We start from the raw sequence: 8,321 nt of genomic DNA, 5'->3' as shown, positions 1-8,321 counted from the left end.
TGCTTTTAAATTTTTTTTTTTTAGGATCATTTGATTGATATTTAATTTTGTTTGGGGGGGGGGGAAAGTCATGACCCCCATGACCCCTCTTGGATCCGCCACTGAGCAAGAAGCGGTACAAAATCAGCCTGTTACAATTAAAAAAAAAATACAAGAGCGTGCTACGTTTGCAACGGGATTAAGTTTAAGTACTATAAAATGGATCTCTCGTGAAGTGAAAAATATAAAATTGAAAGGAATAATTCCCAGGAGTTGGCTGTATACCACATAGAAAACTCGAACATCGAAGTAAAACACTTTTTTTTTTCTTTTTCTGTTTTGTATCTATTCGTGTTTCCAGGCAAGCGCTGTCTAAGGTTTACACAAAATTTGAAGATGATAAGCATAAAATTTAAAAAAATACTCATAGTAGATAAAACTATGCCTTGAAGGGTGTCTATAGGCTCGTTTTTTCCCTATTACCAACCGTTTTTATTTCAACTTTCTATCCCAACACCTTTCAAAGTGAAAGTGCAAAAACCAAGACGGATTTTTATTACATCTTGGGTAATTATATTCTTCTGACAACCAAAAATCTTTAAATTTAGCTAAAATCTCGTTTTATGGTATTTGTTTCCACTCATCTATTAGTGATTGTTCTCTACGGTACTACAGTTTCCAACCAGCCATAATTTTGCCTACCATTTCCAAGTTGTCCCACAAATGATCTATCGCGATAAGGTCTGGACTCCTAGATGGCCAGGCTAGTAACTTAATACCAACATCTGTAAACTATTGCATTATTATCCTTGTTATGTGCGGCCGAGCACTGTCATGCATTAGGAGCAAATTTTCGGGTACAAGGCCACCTGTACCTTATATAATACGAACTGTATGTACTACCAAAGCAATGCTGCCCACATCATTGTACTTCCATCACTAAACTGTAGTAAACTGTAGGAGTTAAGCAACATTAGCCAAGCAACATAACATTCTTCAGGTCTTTTACATACTCTTTGGCAGCCATCAGGTAAATATCTCGTAAAACGAGATTCGTCTGTAAACATAACCTTTCTCCAATCTTCCATTTTCAATCTACTTGAGCACCACATAATTTCAACCGTTGTCTTATCTTTGATGAGCTGCGTCTAATAAAGTACCTATAGTAGGTCGTAGGTAGTAGATAAATATTTTTCGCTTAACACTAGAAGCACCAGAGCCGTCATTTTGACTGCTTTTCATTTTTGACACTCTGTATTACCTATTCATACAGGTCTCTTTTACAGGTACTTAGCGTAATTACTTTTTAAGATATGGTAACGTATACCTAGAACTACCATATAGCAGTCATTTTGACTGCTTTCTATTTTCGACCCTCATTAGTCTATAGTATTACTCATTCATATTTATTTTACAAAATTTATGATTTGGGACTTTATTATTTACTTGAGGATTATAATTTCTTTTTTACAGGTACTTAGTATAATTACATTTTGAATATATTTATGTTGATGTCAACCTAGAAAAATGCAGTCCTAATGACGAGGTAGTCTAATTTTTGTTCTACTTTTCTGGGAAGTTTTTACTCATTTTATGTATAAAATACATCGAAAATATTTGTTATTATGTAGTTTGAGTATACTCTTTGCAATTGCATGTTCAATCTGTATTTTGATTAATTTTACATTGTGATTTTTATTATTTCTGCTGTTATCATGTCTCGCCGATATTTGACTCAGCAAGAGCTATTAGAGTGTCTACAGAATTTGTCAGAAGATGAATCTGGAGCAGAGTTATCTGATGAAGATGTATCCGATAATGAAGTTGACAAGTATGTGCCTAATACAATTGATCAAGGACATTCATCGGGCAGTGATTCTAAAGGTGAAGTTGAGATTGAGGTGATGCCCAGTATTTCTGCTTCAACTTCGAATGCAGACTTCAATACATCTTCAGAAATGATTACCAACCAGGTAAGAGGAATTCGCAGAAGCAATTTAGAGAATTCTTCCATAGATACCATAGGATGGGAGTTACTTGACAACAATGCTAGTACACCAGGTAAGCAACTATATTATATTAGTAGCTTCTATTTATGTATTCACTTAGGTGTATAATATTTTTGAGCATATTCTTCTTGATGTCACGAATATTGGCGATAATCATGGCAATATTTACCTTATCTGCAGGATGTTCTTCTTCCTGGACCCCGTTTTCCAAATATTTTTCCTTGCAGGATGGCTTGTAGAAGGGCGCATCTAGATTCATTTGGCACAATGTTTTCGAAATATTGTAACTTTCGAGATTTTCGAGTGCCATTTATTTAAATAAATAAATAAATGAGTATATACCTGCACACTAATTTATCTCGTTCATTTTAGGAAGGCGTACCAGTCAAAATGTTCTGAAGGAAGCTGCTGGACCAAGCCCTCATGCTAAGAGAAGCATTATTAGAGATTCTGCAGCTAGTGCATGGCGGCTGTTGATTGATGAATGCATACTCCGTAACATAAAATCATGTACTGTTGATGTACTTTGGAATTAAATTCTGGCTTGCAGCTGATGTCGAGTCCAAATATTTGTTGAACGGATTTTCTTACATAGGGAAAGATGAACAACGACCAGCCAATCAACTTCTGGGGAACATGTTGTTAGCCGCCTAATGGAACCATTTATAAATAAAGGAAGAAATGTTACGACGGATAATTTCTTTACGTCCATAAAGTTGGCAAAAGAATTACGAAAGAAGGCTACCAGCATTGTTGGAACAATCAACCGAACAAGAAAGGATATTCCACCGTCAGTAAAAAATGAAAAGATGGAATTGTACAAAACAAAAATTTTCAAACACGAAGACTTGACGCTAACGGCGTACCAGGGAAAAGTCAACAAAAATGTTCTAGTGCTGAGTTCTTTACACTCGAATGATATTAAAATGGGCACAGATAAAAAGAAAAAACCGGAAACCATCATCTTCTACAACATCTATCGATAATTTCCCACCTCTACTACTTTCATCTCTTTTTATTTCACAACGTATTATGTTTTCTATCTTTTGCGTTATTTTGCCGGTTCTTAAGGCACTAATCACTGTATATATATATATATACATCTAGCGGTTAATGTAAGCTCCGTTCTAAAACGGTATTATACTAACTCCAGTAGAATATACACCGTGTATATTATTATCTGCGTAGCGCTTTATGTAGACTCCGAGCAACACGTAGGATTAAGTGAACTCTGTAATAGGTTAAAACACTTTTGGGATCCGTATGTATACCTTCGCTTACACAACTAAACTCTTGCGATGTTGCCAATAATTTAATTAGTCGTAGACTTTCAAATTTTACAGCAGGTACATTTTGGAACTTCAAATTTATTTAAATATCAATCAATTTAGTCATTGAGAAATTTCACAAATACTTGGTTAATGCAGTTAAATATTTTAGAGTGGTAATTTACATTACTTGCTTAAATTATTTATAAACTTAAGTAGTGTCTATTATAAACTTGGAAAAGGCAAGAGTTTATTTTTATTTATTAGTATTTTTTTTAAATGCGTTGGCACTGAAATTTTTATTATATAAATGAACGTTCCGATGTTTCGATTGCTACAGTTTATTACGTATAAAATATTTGTTTAATGGAGTAATAAAATTTAAATCATAGCAATTTATAAATCATTCTTAAAATTCCAATTTTTTACCGTCTAATTTCAATATTTCGATTTTTAAATGTAGGGAATTCAATATCCTATATACTATATTTTAGATACACATAAACACATGGATACACTTATGGCAGATACTAAAAGAAGAAATATTTGGGTTCCTTAGGGTATCTTGATTCTCGGCAACATATCTATTACAATTACATATAATATGTTCGGTCTTATTGTTTTAAATGCTTTGTCGCTTGTACAAGCTATTATTATTTTCAACTTTATATAATTGTGTTTTTGTATTATTCGTTGTCAGGCATATCAAAATTTAATTTTTAATTTAGAAGTAAATGTATATATAATATTATTTTTTCTGTCACTTAGTTTAAATATAGATCACTTATACTCTTCTTGCTTATTTATTTTTATTCGTAATACTTATTAACGTACGTAATAATGTACCCGTTTTTTGTAAAAAGCAACAACGAGTTCGAAAGATATCGGGTATCAGGGGTGGTATTTGTCAATCTAAATGCCACTTACGACATATTAAATAAGAGAACATTTCTCCAAAGCTGATACCTCCAAAAACTCATGATACCTCCTCAATCCACAACCCTGCGCCATGGACAATATCTGTTCCGGCTATCGACATCAAACAAACCTAAGAAATCAGAGATATCGTCAACCGTCATTAAACAAAAGTTTCGTACACTATTAAACAGATATGGCAATACCTACAGCGTATACACGGATGCATCAAAAAATGAAGACAGAGTTGGAGCAGCAATTTATTCGGAAGACATCTCAGTTAGTTTCCAATTGTCGTCAATTACAACCATCTTTTCGGCTGAATTATTTGCAATTCTAAAAGCTCTATCGTTAATACAAAACAAAAACCAAGAAATATGTATAATAATCACAGATTCTTTAAATTCATTATCCTCACTGACTCAATTATACTGTGACAACCCCCTTCTACTTCTTAGTAAAAAAGAACATAAAAACATTTCAAATAAGAAAATCCAAGTTCATTTTTTATGGGTACCTTCTCATGTCAGAATTGAAGGTAACGAAGTTGTAGATAAACTAGCTAAAAACGCACCAACTAACCTAATGTCCGAAGAAAGTAACATATTGGTACAAAACGATTTAAACTATAAACTTATACTACAAAAAATAATTCAAAAATGGCAACAAACTTGGAACAACACTCCATCAAGGCTATATGAAGTCAACAAACATCCACATCTTTGGAAACCAAAAATAAAAGACAGAAGAGAGCATGTGATATTTACCCGTCTCCGTATCGGCCATACACGACTTACTCATGGCTATTTACTACAGCGCAAAAATAAACCAGTTTGTGAAGTGTGCAACCGTGTTCTAACGTTAAAACATTTTTTAATACAGTGTCCTAAATATAACAGTGACCGAAATATAGCATACCCAACTGCCCTAGAAGAAAATACAGATACAAAAAGAATAATTTCTTATCTTAAAGACTGTCAACTTCTTCATAAGATTTAAAACATACATTGTAATACATATACATATTATTATTATTAATTGTGAACTAATGTATATACACTATTTGTATCAACTGTAACATTAATCTAAATACGCTAATGCCTCTGCGTGGTAGATGCGTTTAAAAAAAAGGTATTTATATTAGACTATAGATTATATTAGATTTATATTAGATTAGATATTCAGTTTTGTGAAAGCGCCTATCTTAGACAAATTGAAGGAGCGCTCCTAAGATTTTTCGGGGTTTGGCTTAAAATTAATTCGTAGTTTATTTTATTATATTTAAAATACATACACCTAGATACCAAGATATTAATTTACTAAAAAATCTACTAAAATCAAACAGCGGTCATGCGGGTGAAAGATAGAGAGACAAATCAAGCAGAAATTCAAAAAGGAGTCAGCTAGAGATGTGTGTTGTCAACTAATATTTTAGGAGACACTATGGGAAAGAAGTAAGGAATGGAGTGAGCATCATTAATAACATAAAATTTGCAGACTAAACCCCAATTATGACAGAAAATATAGAGGATTTACAAATTCTTATAGAAATCATTCACAGATAAAGCAAAAAGATAGGACTAAACTAAACAGATAAAAGTCGATGTTTACAAATAAGAAATTGAGTGTGGTTATTAGATTGAGATCGTCGAATGTTATGTATGGTCGCAACTGCTATATGGGGTAGAAGCTTGGACCCTGACAGCCAAATCTGTAAAAAAATTAAAGGCATTCGAAATGTGGCTATATAGGCGTTTTCTTAAAATTCCTTTGACTGTAAAAGTCTCAAACGAAGAAGCGTTAAGACGAATTGTTTATCTGGACATCGTATCTGGGCTACAATTCGAAACGATAAATACTCTCTTCTACGCATCATCATGCAAGGAAGAGTAGAGGGAAGAAAAGTCTTGGGAAGAAAGACAAAATCTGGCAGAGAAATATCAGAGATTGGACTAACTTCAGTGTTGAAGAAATAATATATCTAAAAAATCTAAAAGAATATCTAATATATCTATACCGAATCCTGTAAAATTTTAAATACATTAAATTAAATCTCTCGTAAATTATAAAGCCTATTCTTAGATTAAAATAACAAATTTCTTAGTATTATGATATGTAGTATTGTGATAATGTGTAGGTGTCAGTATTCTTTTAAAAGAGATTTATAGGTTGGTATATAAATTTCACGGTTATGTGTCATACGGTTTCATCTTTCATACAAACATTAAAAACCTTAAAAAGTTTCATTTTTCATACAATTAGCACGTTGGCTCTGGAAATGAGCTATAAATAGCATTGTTAAAAATGGTATACATTTATACAGATTATTATATATTATATAGATTTTCCTTTGTCGTCTTCTGATTATGTATCTCAATTCATTCCTAATTAAGCACATGTTGTCCACAAGGTACCTCTCCCATGTTTTATTCACTACTTTTTTCTACCTTTTGCCATAGTTTTCCTCATTTTCTTTATTTATATCGATTTCACTCATAACGAATATTGGGTAGTTTATTGTTTCATGAAACTTTCTCCTTATATGTCCGTATCATACAAGTTGTCTAGTTATTATAGCGTATATAATGTCGTATGTTAATTCCATTTTATTTAACAACAAAATACTAAAAACTTTGTTTTCAAAACTTACACCAAATTAATTGTATTTTATCACTACAGCTGTTTCGGCAGAGTGCCTTTCTCAAGTCCCAAGTTTCTCGAATCCGTCAATCATCTATTGTATTTGTTATCATGATTTTGAAGCAGCTATGCTCCATTAGTCCATTTTTGTTGCTTTTTGTCACTGTTTCCCTTTTTTCTTTATTGTCATTATTACGTAGCGCTACAACACTGGGTGAGTCTTCGCTAACTACAACTTTTTTCCAAGTTGATAGATTTTTAACGAATCTTCAATGAAATGTTAATTTTCTAAGATATGATTGGATGTTTTCTCTCTATTGTATACTGAGACACCCAAGTGGCATTCTTCTGTGCTAAATTTCTTCCATACCAGTTTTACAAGTTTGACATCTTGGCGGCTATGCATGTGTCCGATCTACCTTAAGCGATTTATTTTCCTGAATAATATCGTTATAAGAGCTTTCTTTATTCAGTATATGTTCTTATTCTATACGGATTTGTAGTGATATAATAATGAGGTTAAAAAATTTTAGAAGAATTATGCTGTGTATTTCTTTAGTGACATTATTATTAACCGTGATTATTGATCTAAGATATTTAAAGTATTCCATACTTTCAAAATTGTAGTTGTTGACTTTATTATTTTATCTAGATGTATTGAATTGCTCTCTTCTCTTGATTCGCTCGTATTTGGTTTTCATTTTGTTGATTTTAAGTAAAACAGTTTTGGTACTCTCTTCACTTTGTTAAAGATGTCGTTTGCGGATGGGAGAGAGTTTCTTATGAGATCAATGTCATTAGCATATGCTAGGAGTGCTTTGTGCCTTGGTCCATTAATGGATTGCATCTTAGATATGCGTTATTTCTATTTTAGTAAGCTGTTCATTAATTTTTTGAATATTTAAATCGAGAATCTGTATTTATTCGACTGTTTTATAATACAGTTTCTTGGCGCCTATTTTAATCTCTGTTTTTTTGACATAGGGAGTTCGGTGGTATGTCCTTAACGTTTCCATAACCAACGTTCGAAAATTTGTCTTACTGTAAAGTGATGACGATTTTACTAGAAAATGTAGTGCTATTTAATAATAATAAAGTTCAAGCTACAATTCCTATATGCATTAACTTGGTACTGATATCTCTGCTCCCCGATCCCAGGTAGCAGTCAGGAAAACAATAAAACTGCTACACTCATGCTTCCTATTATCCAACGATTAGCCGGTCCAGGACTATACGCCTTATTATAGTACTGATATTGCTTCTGCCCCTCATAAGTGAATTTAATATTCAAGGAAGGTTTTGGAAATTTAATAGGATTTTGTATGTTAGAATATTATTTCTCTAAGAAAGTGAAGAATATCTATTTGCTACCCGGTTTAATCCATAAATTAAATATTAGAATGCTATAGAATAATGCTACAAGCAGCAAAAAAACGGTCAATAGTCAGTAATCAGAAAACCAAATAAATGTTCTTTAACATACAAAAGAAAGGATGTAGAGTAGGGCATA

This window comes from Diabrotica undecimpunctata, chromosome 11 (genome assembly GCF_040954645.1).
Source record: "Diabrotica undecimpunctata isolate CICGRU chromosome 11, icDiaUnde3, whole genome shotgun sequence".
Lineage (NCBI taxonomy): Eukaryota > Metazoa > Arthropoda > Insecta > Coleoptera > Chrysomelidae > Diabrotica > Diabrotica undecimpunctata.
Note: the sequence above shows the minus strand (reverse complement) of the source record.